The sequence below is a fragment of the Mauremys mutica genome, unplaced genomic scaffold, assembly GCF_020497125.1.
Source record: "Mauremys mutica isolate MM-2020 ecotype Southern unplaced genomic scaffold, ASM2049712v1 Super-Scaffold_277, whole genome shotgun sequence".
NCBI classification, from domain to species: Eukaryota; Metazoa; Chordata; order Testudines; family Geoemydidae; genus Mauremys; species Mauremys mutica.
The window spans coordinates 699439-713435 of NW_025423355.1; positions in this window are offsets into that span (position 1 = coordinate 699439).

Consider the following 13997-nt stretch of genomic DNA (forward strand, 5'->3'; position numbering starts at 1 on the left):
CGCTTTTGTGCGAACGCGGCTTACGCAACCCCCACCCCCCGCGGGTGCCTTGGGGGCCGGCTTTCTCCCCGCCATCCCGTGCCGTGGTCCCTTCCCCCGCGGGGACCCCCCCCCCAAATCGGTGCCTGGGAACTCATGAGAGGGGCCAGGCCGGGATCCGGCCCCCCCTGGGCACGTCCACACGGGGAGAAAGGACCCGCGGCCGGCCCGGGTCAACGGCTCCATCTCCCGGGGCTAAGAACCGGTTTCTTTTATCCCGGTGCGGACGTCCCAGGCCGGACACGGGACCTTGGCAACCGCCCGACCCGTCCCACGCGACCCCCCCCCCCGCCCCCAAAAATCGCTCCCGGAGCAGATGTGGTCGAACCCCCGCCCCCCCGATGGCCTCCCGGTTAACGCCGCTCGCCGGTGAAAACGCCGGTGTCTTTCCGGCGGGGGCTCGTCCTCAGCGCCCGGCCTCTGGGTCGTCTGGTTAGCCGCCGGCAAGGCCGATTTCAGGGTCCCGGCTTCCCAGGACAGAGACCCACCCCGCCCCGGAAATCTGATCCTGGATGGCCGTGTTTACACGGAGCCGGATTAAAATGAATCGTTGCTCCGTCAACCGGCAGTAGTAGGGCATTATCTCCTTGGTGGAGAGGGGTGGCCAGTGCCAGTCACTCCCCGTCCGCTCCCCGGGCTCCTCCGCCAGTCTCTGCCCCTCGGTTCCCAGTCCTGCTCTCCTGCCCCACAGGCTCTGCTCCCTCCGCATCCCCTCTGCCCCACAGGACCCCCCCCACTCACCCAGGCACCCTCGCCTGCCTCGCCTCATTGCCTGGTGTGGGGCTAGCGCCAGGGGCTCCTCCCTGGGGCCGCTCAGCCCGCACCCGGGGTCCTCCGAGCTCCCTCCCAGCCAGCTGTGGTCGACGTGCCCCCCCTGTGCCCCCTTTCCCTGCCAACGGGGGGGGTGGGGGTGGAAGGGAACAGCCAATCCATGGAGATACCCCCTCTCCCCCCCCCAAACACAACCCCCCCCACCTCACACAACCTCTCATACACCTCCTCGCAACCCAGTGCACAGACCGCAACCCCCCCAACCTGACCCACACATGCCGACCCCCCCCATCCCTGCTTGTCTCCTGTACAACAGGCGCCCGCCCGGCCCCCCACAACCACACACAGACCCCCCCAGCACCGGTACACAGAACTCCACAGGCGCATGCACCCTCCCTCTTGCAACACCCCCGAGCTCCCACACCTGGGTCCTGGACACACACACCCTCCCCCCCTTCCCCCGACGTGCACACGGACACTAGTCCTCTACACAATGTAACACATGCGCTCCTACGCACCCCTCAGCCTTTCAACACACCCACACCACACAACACCCCGCAACACACAACCTCCACACACAAATCCCAACACACCCACACAACACCCCCCAACACACAACTTCTACACCCCAATACACAACTTCTACACAGATACCCCAACACAAAACCTGCATACACACCCACACAACACAACACACACACCCCAATACATAACCTACACACACATCCCAACACACCCCCACACCACACTACACCCCCAACACACAACTTCTACACAGATACCCCAACACAAAACCTCCATACACACCCACAACGCACACCCCAACACATAACCTCCACACACACATCCCAACACACAACCTCTACACACCCACACAACCTCAACCTATACACGCACCCCAACACACACAACCTCCATGCACAAATCCCAACACACAACCTCTGCACACACCCTACACTCTCCACAGACACACACATGCAACCGCTACACAAATCCCAACACACACACAATCTCCACATACAAATTCCAACACAAAACCTCTACACATAACCTACACACACACACCCTCCACAGACACCCCCCCTGTACACATCCCAACATGCACCCAAATTCCAACAAACAACCTCCACACACACATCCCAACACACAGCCTCTATATACACACACACACACAACCTCCACATACAAATTCCAGCACACAACCTCTACACATAATGTACACACACACCCTCCATATACATCCCAACATACCACCTCCGTGCAGAAATCCCAGCACACACACACACACACAAATCCCAACACACACCCTCTACACCCCTCCACACACAACCTCTATGCACATACCACACAACCTCTACACACAACCTTCATGCATGTGCATGCACACAACCTCTCCACACACCCACCCCCCACCTGCTCTCCCCCCCCCCATACACAGCTTGCTTTAACACACACCAACACACAACCTGGTCTCCCCACACACAGACCCACGTTCCCCACAACCTGCAAGCCCAGCCGGCCGCACGGCTCCCCGCCAGCACCCTGTGTGTGTGCCCCCCGCTGATCCCCCATCTTCCCGGGCACCCCCATCTCAGCCCCACTGCGCCCGGCACCCCCCGTTCCCTCCTACCGCCCCCATTGCCCCATCTCACCCCCATAGACGCGGGCGCCCCCACATACCCTCAGCACCCCATCTCCCCTCCTGCAACCCATTAGTCACCCTCTCCTCCCCAGCCCCCCATCCACCCCCCCAGGCACCCCCGTCTGCTCGCGCCGCTCCCCTGGCACCGTCTGCCTGGCTCGGCTGGGAACCGGCCACCCCCGTGCTCCTGCCCCCGCCCCCAGCCTGTCCCAGCTCCCCCCCACCCCCAGGCCCCATAAGCTGATTAGCTCAGCAAAGACACAGGGTGAGGATTATGGGTGTTAAACCCCCCCCACCTCCAGCCCCATCCCCAGGTGCTGCCAGCCCTGTCCCCACACACCACGCCGACCTGCCGCTCTTGGGGGGGCCGACCAGCGCAGAGGGACCCCCCGGCCAGAGGCCAGCCCTGCGGGATCCGGAGCTCTGCTGCGTGGGCACCCGCTTTCCCCCACGCAGGATTGGACTGGGATTTCGGCTCCCCCCAACTGCGATTTCTTCACTCACCCCCCCACAGCCCCATCTGGGGCCTGGAATATTTTAGACAGCGGCCGTGGGTCGCCCGGACCGCAGAGCCAGGTAAGAGATTGGGGCAAGGACTCGGGGGGGTGTTGGGTTGGAGCGGGGTGGGGCTGGGAGCCAGGACTCCTGGGTTCTTTCCCCGGCTCCGGGAGGGGAGTGGGGGCTGGTGGGTTAGAGCAGGTGGGGCTGGGAGCCAGGACTCCTGGGTTCTCTCCCCGACTCTGGGGGGGGAATGGGGGCTGGTGGGTTAGAGCAGGGGGGGCTGGGAGCCAGGACTCCTGGGTTCTCTCCCCGGCTCTGGGAGGGGAGCGGGGGCTGGTGGGTTAGAGCAGGGGGGCTGGGAGCCAGCACGCCTGGTTTCTCTCCCCGGCTCTGAAAGGGGAGTGGGGGCTGGTGGGTTAGAGCAGGGGGGGCTGGGAGCCAGGACTCCTGGGTTCTCTCCCCAGCTCTGGGAGAGGAGTGGGGGCTGGTGGGTTAGAGCAGGGGGGGCTGGGAGCCAGGACTCCTGGGTCCTTTTCACTAACATGCTGGGTGAATTCTGGTTGTTCACTGGTTTTCCCAGTTTTTCCCAGTAGAAAACAAGTTTGGGGTTTTTTTTTGGGGGGGGTGTCCCTGCTCCTTGGACCTGTCGAGTGCTCTTGGTACCCACCTGGGCAGAGAGCCCCCCCGACACACCCTGGGGAGGGCACAGTCTAACTCCCCGGCGGGGGGAGGGGGGGAGCGGAGAAGGGACTTGGGGCCAGGAGACAGGGGGGCGCAGTGTGGGGAGCTGTCGGCTCCGGGGGGAGGCCGCAGAGCTGCCGGGGGGGGGGAAATAGAGGGCAGGGGCCGATCCTGCTCTGCCAGTGGGTGGAGGGAGCTGGCTGCCGGGGGTGTGCAGGGGGATTAGGCCGGCTCACACCTGTCCCTCTCGATAAGCGGCTCTGCCGTGTCCCGGGGGGGGCGGGGGGCAGAGTGCGGCCTGGGGAGCGCAGGGTTAAACGCTAAAGCCAATTAATAACACAGCCGGCCTGCCCCACTGGTGGGGAGCTGGGGGCCTGCCCCCGCCTGGGCTGGAGGGAGGGGAGGGGTGGGGTGGGGGCTGCTATTGTAGGGTCTCTGGAGGCGCTGGGGCTGCGTGTGCGGGTGTGTTATTGTGGGGGCGTTGGGGCTGCATGTGCGGGTGTGTTATTGTAGGGTCTCTGGGGGCGCTGGGGCTGTTTTTGTAGGGTCTCTGGAGGCACTGGGGCTCCGTGTGTGGGTGTGTTATTGTAGGGTCTCTAGGGGCGTTGGGGCTGCGTGTGCGGGTGTGTTATTGTAGGGTCTCTGGGGGCGCTGGGGCTGCGTGTGTGGGTGTGTTATTGTAGGGTCTCTGGGGGCGCTGGGGCTGCGTGTGTGGGTGTGTTATTCTGGGGGTGCTGGGGCTGTTATTGTAGGGTCTCTGGAGGCACTGGGGCTGCGTGTGCAGGTGTGTTGTGGGTCTCTAGGGGCGTTGGGGCTGCGTGTGCGGGTGTGTTATTGTAGGGTCTCTGGGGGCGCTGGGGCTGTTATTGTAGGGTCTCTGGGGGCGCTGGGGCTGCGTGTGTGGGTGTGTTATTGTAGGGTCTCTGGGGGCGCTGGGGCTGCGTGTGCGGGTGTGTTATTGTGGGGTCTCTAGGGGCATTGGGGCTGCGTGTGTGGGTGTGTTATTTTAGGGTCTCTGGGGCTGCGTGTGTGGGTGTGTTATTGTAGGGTCTCTGGGGGCGCTGGGGCTGCGTGTGTGGGTGTGTTATTGTAGGGTCTCTGGGGGCGCTGGGGCTGCGTGTGTGGGTGTGTTATTGTAGGGTCTCTGGGGGCGCTGGGGCTGCGTGTGTGGGTGTGTTATTGTAGGGTCTCTGGGGCGCTGGGGCTGCGTGTGTGGGTGTGTTATTGTAGGGTCTCTGGAGGCACTGGGGCTGCGTGTGTGGGTGTGTTATTGTGGGGTCTGGGGGCACTGGGGCTGTTATTGTAGGGTCTCTGGAGGCACTGGGGCTGCGTGTATGGGTGTGTTATTGTAGGGTCTCTGGGGGCACTGGGGCTGCGTGTGTGGGTGTGTTATTGTGGGGTCTCTGGGGGCACTGGGGCTGTGTGTGCGGGTGTGTTATTGTGATGTCTCTAGGGGCGTTGGGGCTGTGTGTGTGGGTGTGTTATTGTGATGTCTCTAGGGGGCACTGGGGCTGCGTGTGCGGGTGTGTTATTGTAGGGTCTCTGGGGGCACTGGGGCTGCGTGTGCGGGTGTGTTATTGTGATGTCTCTAGGGGCGTTGGGGCTGTGTGTGTGGGTGTGTTATTGTGGGGTCTCTGGAGGCGTGTGTGGGTGTGTTATTGTAGGGTCTCTGGGGGCACTGGGGCTGCGTGTGCGGGTGTGTTATTGTAGGGTCTCGGGGGCACTGGGGCTGCGTGCGCGGGTGTGTTATTGTAGGGTCTCTGGGGGCGCTGGTCCCCTTGGTATGAGTTGTACCCCACAGGCCTGCATTGCTCTGGCCTTTGGGGTGCGGGGGAGGATGTGCTAGCCATGGGTCCCAGACCAGAGATGCCGTGTGTGTGTGTGTGTTTGTAGCATCAACCAATTGGCTACCGGAGCACTGTGGGGGTTGTGTGCCGGGGGAAGGAGGGACGGTCCCCTGCATGGGGTGTAGGCTGCAGCGTGTGTGTGTATCCCCGGGGCCAGTGTGGTACCAGTCCCTGATCCTGTGAACTAGAACTGGGTGGATTTTTTTTATTTTTTTTCCCTACCTTTTAACCAGTCACTGAACCCGGAGAGGACCGTCCCTCTTATCCCGTGGCTGTTTACTTTGCTTAAGAGCCTTTGGTGAGGGATCTTGTCGAAGGCTTCCTGAAAATCTAAGTACACTAGATCCACTGGATCCCCCTTGTGCACAGGCTTGTCGACCCCCTCACAGAATTCTAGTAGATTGGCGAGGCGTGATTTTCCCTTGTTCATTTCTGCGTCTGATCATTCAGCTCTTTACTAGCGTTTCACCAATTTCCCTGGGACTGAAATTAGGCTCGTAATAGCCAGGGGCCGCCCTGGCTGACGCCTTTGATCTATTTCCCGGCGGATCATACGCCTCGCAGCCCTTCGAATGAGTGGGGGTGATCTTTTAGCCGCTTGGCGGCAGGAGGCCACGGTGCCTCGTCGGCTCTGGCGGCGTCTTTTGGTCTCGCTGGTGGGTCTGGGGTGTGAATCGTCTGGCCCAGGCGTCGTGAGCAGCGGTGTCTGTGCTATCGGCAGTTTCAGCCGGGATGTGTTTCCGCGCCCTCTGCGCTGGCGCCAACGTTCGGTTTTCGTTTCGCTTGGGTTGAGATTTCGCTTTCTTCCCTTGCGTCAAGCCGAGGGAGCCCTTGCAACCGCCTGCCGCGGCTGCGGCCTGGGTGCTCCGCCTGGGTTCAGAGAGGCGGCCGGGATCAATCCGGGGCTATGAGGGAAGCTGTCAGTCTGGCCTATCTGAGGCAGGACTTCCTGTGCTCCACAAGAACTATGGCGGTGATGCGTTCGGCCCTACCATGGCTGCCGGGTCCCGTGCTCGCATCTTTCCTCTCCGTTATTCGCCCCGAGCGAGTTAGCTCCTCTCTGGGAGAAGAGTCATTCGGGAAGGCCGGGTGGAGGGTGAATTGGTGCCGGGAGACGTTAATGGCGGCCGTTGACGGGTGCTTTGAGCCGTAGACAACTGTAGAGATGCTGGAAGCTGGGGCGGCCGTAACTGGATGCCAGCGGCTTGGCATGTCCCCTGTTTTCCCAGCCTTCCCCCTTCCAATTTCCCCCCAAAATGAGTAGGATTAAGAACATAGGAACGGCCCCATTGGGTCAGACCAAAGGTCCATCTAGCCCAGTGTCCTGTCTGCCGACAGCGGCCAGTGCCGGGTGCCCCAGAGGGAATGAACAGAACAGAGAATCATCAAGTGATCCATCCCCTGTCACCCATTCCCAGCTTCTGGCAATCAGAGGCTACGGACACCATCCCACTCATCCTGGCTAATAGCCATCGATGGACCTATTCTCCATGAATTTATCATGTTCTTTTTTGACCCCTGTTATAGTCTTGGTCTTCACAACATCCTCTGGCAAGGAGTTCCGCAGGTTGACTGTGCGTTGTGTGAAGAAATACGTCCTTTGGTTTCTTTTAAACCTGCTGCCTATTGATTTCATTGGGTGACCCCTAGTTCTTGTGTTATAAGAAGGAGTAAATAACACATCCTTATCTACTTTTTCCACCCCAGTCATGATTTTATAGACCTCTAGCACATCCCCCCTTAGTCATCTCTTTTCCAAGCTGAAAAGTCCCAGTCTTTAATCTCTCCTCATACGGAAGCCGTTCCAGACCCCTCATCATTTTTGTTAACCTTTTCCAATTCTAATATATCTTTTTTTGAGATGGGGCGACCGCATCTGCACGCAGTATTCAAGATGTGGGCGTACCATGGATTTATAGAGAGGCAATCGGATATTTTCTGTCTTATTATCGATCCCTTTCTTAACGATTCTCAGCGTTCTGTTTGCTTTTTTAACTGTCGCTGCGCCTTGAGTGGATGTTTTCAGAGAACTATCCCCAATGACTCCCAAGATCTCTTTCTTGAGTGGTAACAGCTAATTTATACGTATATAATGTTTTCCGGTGGGTGCTGCTTTCCATTGATCAACATTAATTCTGCCCAGGGATGCCTGGAATAGTCCCTGAAATTTTTGAACAGGTTGGGGGTGGCGTTCAGAAGTGGTCGCATCCCACCCCCCCTGGAGAAACGCCGTCCCGTTGAGCGCAAGGCCCGTGGTTAACCCAAGACGCTTGAGTCAGACACCTCGGCAGCTTAGCAACACGCTGGTCAATCCGCTTCTCCGGATACTTGGCCTCGTTGGCAGAGGAGAGACCCGTTGCTCATTGACTTCAAGGCCAAGACGCACGCCGGAGAACAGCCTCCTGCTCTGGGAATTATCGGCGCGTCTAGAAAAAACAGCCAATCTGGATTCAAAACAGTTGCCAATCACGGAGAATCCATGGTGACCCTTGGCAAATTCTCCCCAGTAGTTAATTACTCTGTCACGGTTAAAAATTTGCACCTTATTTCCTGCCTGAATTTGTTTAGCTTCAGCTGTTGGCTCGGTGGTTTGAGCATTGGCCTGCTAAGCCCAGGGTTGTGAGTTCAATCCTTGAGGGGGCCATTTCGGGGATTGGTCCTGCTTTGAGCAGGGGGTTGGACTTAGATGACTTCTTGAGGTCCCTTCCAACCCTAATGATCTATGATTCTATACCAACCTTTCTCGGCTAGATTAAATATTTGTCTCCCACAAACTGGGGTCGAGTCACCCTGCAAAAGTCTCTCTCAGCTAAATAGCTGGAACTCCTGGCGTTTATCACGAATAAGGCCGGTTTCCTAACCCTTGAATCATTCTCGTGGCTCTTCGTCGATCCCCTCGGCAAATTAGCCACGTCCTCCTTGAATTGGGGCCACCAGAACCGGACACAGGATCCCAGCGGCGGCCGCGCCAGGGCCAAATCCGGATGTAAAATCGCCTCACTGCTCCTACTCCAGATTCCCCCCGTTTTATACGCCCCGGGGTCGCGTTAGCTCTTTGGGCCGCAGCGTTGCGCCGGGAGCTTGCGTTCAGCCAGGTCTCTGCCACCGGCCCCTGAATCTTTTCCCGAGTCCCTGCTCCCAAGCCTGGAGATCTGGCCTGCGTTCTCTGTTCCTAGATGTAGTTACACCGGTGGCTCCCAAACTTTAACAACCCGTGAACCCCTTTCACTAAAATGTCAAGTCTCGCGAACCCCCCTCCTAAAAACGAACATTTCCAGGGGTTTTCTCCTTTACCCGAGTATAAATTATAGAAGCAGTGATCTTAGAAATATAAAATTTGCTTTTAGGACATGCTTATTACACATTATTTATGATTATTATTTATCATTTCAGTATTTTTATTATGTTATGAAAACTCTTCCAAGATCTCACCGTCGTCACTTGTATCACTTTGAATAAGCCTGTTATCAGACAAGGCTCCTGTGTTTCATCGGGGAGCATCAGATGTGAAACAGCAGGAAGGGATTTAAGAAGCCAGCTCGGAGTTCCTCCCACGCCAGCATTCAGATCTCGAGCAGTCCAGGCAAACGACGCACGTTACAACCAAGCTTCAACTTGTTCTTCATCATAATTTGAAAAACAAGACTAGCGGCCTGTTTCATTTTAAAAACAGCAAAAAAAATATCCACCTCCCCTTTCCATTTCTTATAAGGAGTCTTGAAGTTTAAAGCTCCTCAGTGGGATAGAGATGCTTGATTTGATCTGCTTTGCTCTTGGAAGTCCAGGGGCTCCACGCTGCCTGGGGTCCCCAGGGACAGCTCTGTCCACTATTAGGGATTTTTTTCCTGAGAACCCCCTGTAAAATTTCGTGAATCCCCAGGGGTTCACGAACCCCAGTTTGGGAATCACTGAATTACACCGAGCTGCTTTCGTGTAAGACACTTATTTATTTTTTATTTTTTTGGTGGGTTGAGACCGTCTCCTCCCGCTCGGCTTATGACTTGGCCGACGCTGTCGGAGCAGCGCCCGGAGCAGCTCCCCGTTCGGCCCGCTCCTTTCCCCGGCACGCGAGAGCCTCCGGACGGGCGAGTCGCTTGCCGTGCGGGGTGCGTCGCCTGGCGCTATGCGGGCGTGTGCAGGCGTCTTGTCTGTTTGCTGGTGCTAGCGGGGAGTTCGTGTGTTCCCTGGATCCGTAGTGGAGGTGTGCACACCCCCGGCTCTGTGTGTGTGTGTGTGTGTGTGTGGGGCTTGGCTCTATAAGGGGGTGTATGTGGCCCCCCCGGCTCTATGGGGGTGTGTTTGTTGGGCCCCTGGCTCTGTAGGGGGCCTACCTATTTAGGGGTGCATGGGAGATCCCTGGCTCTAATGGGGTACACGTGTGACCCCCAGCTCTATGGGGGGTACATATGCCCCCCCAGGCTTTATCGGGTATGTGTGGGGGGCCCCCTGCTTGCTCCATAGGGGGTGCGCGTGGGGGCCCCCAACTGCTCTCTAGGGGGTGTGCACCCTGGGCGGGTGCATGTGGACCCCACAGCTGCAATCTCTCTCCCCTTACCTCTGGGGGTGCCCCCCCTCGCCCCACTGCAGGTGGGGGCAGCCCAGCCCCTATGCGCTGCAGGGTAATTCTGGGCGGCCCCCTCGCCCCACAGGACCCTGCCGGGGGGCACCCTGCCGGGAGGCACCCTGGGGGAGTGAAGGGGCCTGCGCTCGGAGCTGCCTCTGGCTGGGGAGGGGCGGGGCGGCCGAACGGGGCAGTGGGGCTGGGAAGGGGGCCCAGCGGGGAGCAGGGGTCGGAGAGAAGGAGCCGGGGCGGGGGCGACGCGGGCGGCTGTGGGTGTCGGACCAGCGTGAGCCGTGCCCCCGTGGGTCCCGTCCATCCCCATCCATCGCCGTGTAGCCGTCCAGCTGCCCTTTCTCCGTCCATCCCTCCCCCTCACGCCTCTTTCTCCATCCGTCCGCCCGTCCTCCCCCCTCACGCCCCTTTCTCCGTCCGCCCGTCCTCCCCCCTCACGCCCCTTTCTCCGTCCATCCCTCCCCCTCACGTCCCTTTCTCCGTCCGCCCGTCCTCCCCCTCACGCCCCTTTCTCCGTCCATCCCTCCCCCTCACGCCCCTTTCTCCATCCGCCCGTCCTCCCCCCTCACGCCCCTTTCTCCGTCCATCCCTCCCCCTCACGTCCCTTTCTCCGTCCGGCCCTCCTCCCCCCTCACGCCCCTTTCTCCGTCCATCCCTCCCCCTCACGCCCCTTTCTCCGTCCGCCCGTCCTCCCCCCTCACGCCCCTTTCTCCGTCCGCCCGTCCTCCCCCCTCACGCCCCTTTCTCCATCCATCCTCCCCCTCACGCCCTTTCTTTCTCGTCCATCCTCCCCCTCCCGCGCCTTTCTCCGTCCCTCCCTCCCCCCTCACGCCCCTTTCTCTCCATCCATCCCTCCCCCTCACGCCCCTTTCTCCGCCCATCCTCCCCCTCACCCCTTTCTCCGCCCATCCTCCCCTCACGCCCCTTTCTCCGTCCATCCCTCCCCCTCACGTCCCTTTCTCCGTCCGCCCTTCCTCCCCCCTCACGCCCCTTTCTCCGCCCATCCCTCCCCCCCTCACGTCCCTTTCTCCATCCGCCCTCCTCCCCCTCACGCCCCTTTCTCCGTCCGTCCCACCCCCCTGACGCCCCTTTCTCCGTCCATCCCTCCCCCTCACGCCCCTTCTCCGTCCATCCCTCCCCCTCACGCCCCTTTCTCCGTCCATCCCTCCCCTCACGCCCCTTTCTCCGTCCGCCCGTCCTCCCCCCTCACGCCCCTTTCTCCGTCCGCCCGTCCTCCCCCTCACGCCCCTTTCTCCGTCCATCCCTCCCCCTCACGCCCCGTTCTCCGTCCGCCCGTCCTCCCCCCTCACGCCCCTTTCTCCGTCCGCCCGTCCTCCCCCCTCACGCCCCTTTCTCCGTCCGCCCGTCCTCCCCCCTCACGCCCCTTTCTCCATCCATCCTCCCCCTCACGCCCCTTTCTCCGTCCATCCTCCCCCTCACGCCCCTTTCTCCGTCCATCCCTCCCCCCTCACGCCCCTTTCTCCATCCATCCCTCCCCCTCACGCCCCTTCTCCGCCCATCCTCCCCCTCACGCCCCTTTCTCCGTCCATCCGTCCCCCTCACGTCCCTTTCTCCGTCCGCCCTTCCTCCCCCTCACGCCCCTTTCTCCGCCCATCCCTCCCCCTCACGTCCCTTTCTCCATCCGCCCGTCCTCCCCCTCACGCCCCTTTCTCCGTCCGTCCCTCCCCCCTGACGCCCCTTTCTCCGTCCATCCCTCCCCCTCACGCCCCTTTCTCCGTCCATCCCTCCCCCTCACGCCCCTTTCTCCGTCCGCCCTTCCTCCCCCCTCACGCCCCTTTCTCCGTCCATCCTCCCCCTCACGCCCCTTTCTCCGTCCATCCCGCCCCCTCACGCCCCTTTCTCCGTCCATCCTCCCCCTCACGCCCCTTTCTCCGTCCGCCCGTCCTCCCCCCTCACGCCCCTTTCTCCGTCCGCCCGTCCTCCCCCCTCACGCCCCTTTCTCCGTCCATCCCTCCCCCTCACGCCCCTTTCTCCGTCCGCCCGTCCTCCCCCCTCACGCCCCTTTCTCCGCCCGTCCTCCCCCCTCACGCCCCTTTCTCCGTCCATCCCTCCCCCTCCCGCCCCTTTCTCCGTCCATCCCTCCCCCTCACGCCCCTTTCTCCGTCCATCCCTCCCCCCTCACGCCCCTTTCTCCGTCCATCCCTCCCCCCTCACGCCCCTTTCTCCGTCCATCCCTCCCCCCCTCACGCCCCTTTCTCCGTCCATCCCTCCCCCCTCACGCCCCTTTCTCCGTCCATCCCTCCCCCGCACGCCCCTTCTCCGTCCATCCCTCCCCCCTCCCGCCCCCTCCTCCGCCCGCCCGTCCTCCCCCCTCACGCCCCTTTCTCCGTCCGCCCGTCCTCCCCCCTCCCGCCCCGTTCTCTGTCTGTCCATCCCTCCCCCCCTCACGTCCCTTTCTCCGTCTGTCCATCCCTCCCCCAATCACGTCCCATTCTCGGTCTGTCCATCCCTCCCCCACTCACGTCCCTTTCTCTGTCCATCCCTCCCCCCCTCACGCCACTTTCTCCATCTGTCTGCCCATCCTCCCCCCTCCCCCCTTCGTCTGTCCGTCCATGCCTTCACACGCCCCTTTCTCCATCCGTCTGTCCGTCCCTCCTCCCCCACGCCCCTTTCTCTGCCTGCCCATCCCTCCATCCCCGTTTCTCCGTCCGCCCGTCCCCCTGACTCCCCTTTCTCCGTCCGTCCACAATGGGGTGAAGCCGGATATTTAAAAGACCCTGCTGCCCTTGGGGCTCCACCCAAGCAAAGTCTCCCACCGAGAGGGACGTCCTGTGTTTGTCACTGTGGCTGCCAGCGTCGAGATCTCCTGGTTGTGGTGTTGAACCTCGAGTTTGCCAATCCCCCCCCCCGCGCCCAATGTTCGGCGCTTCTGCTGCTCTGTTGCTAGGGAGGGAAGAGTTAATAGTCCCTGAATGGCAGAGACCCATTCCCAGTGAAATGGGGAGCTCGGGATCGGCTTTCAAACGTTGTACAGTCCATATCGGCACAGTAAACTTAATATCCCAACTAACAATGGTGGTTACATTACAGAAACTGATTAACGCAAAGCACCGTGGGGTGAATCCAGCCTCCGTTAATCGATACACGATTGCATCTTGTCCTCACGCACATGCTTTACCGACATAGACAATAACAGCCCCCTCTTCCTGGATACCATCAAAGGAAGAGGGGAGACGTATTCCCAGGTTGTGGGCAGACGCGTTCAGCATGTTCTTCCAATGCTTGGTCTTCACCGACAGAGCCCAGAGCTGCTTTTCTCCTACGCCCCTTTACATGTACTGGTTTCAGAGTAGCAGCCGTGTTCGTCTGTATCTGCAAAAAGAACAGGGGTCCTTGTGGCTCCTTAGAAACGACCAAATTTATTTGAGCATAAGCTACAGCCCACTTCATCGGATGCATAGACTGGAACGCACAGCAAGAAGATATTTATACATACAGAGAACATGAAATGGTGGGAGTGGCCATACCAACTGGAAGAGGCTGAACAATTGAGAGGAGCTATCATCAGCAGGAGGAAAAAAAAACCTTTGATGTGATAATCGAGATGACCCATAGAAGGCGTGAGGCTACTTAACGTGGGGAAATACATTTCCTGTGTTCCACATGTTTATCTTTCTGCCAGGCCCAGATGTTGGGATCTCAGGAGTATGTTACTGAATTATCATGAATCCAACTGGGTGGATTACTCTAATCATGGAATCTCAGGGTTGGAAGGGACCTGAGGAGGTATCTAGTCCAACCCCCTGCTCAAAGCAGGACCAAACCCAACTAAATCATCCCAGCCAGGGCTTTGTCAAGCCTGACCTTAAAAACCTCTAAGGAAGGAGATTCCACCACCTCCCTAGGGAACCCATTCCAGTTCTTCACCACCCTACTAGTGAAAAAGTTTTTCCTAATGTCCAACCTAAACCTCCCCCTCTGC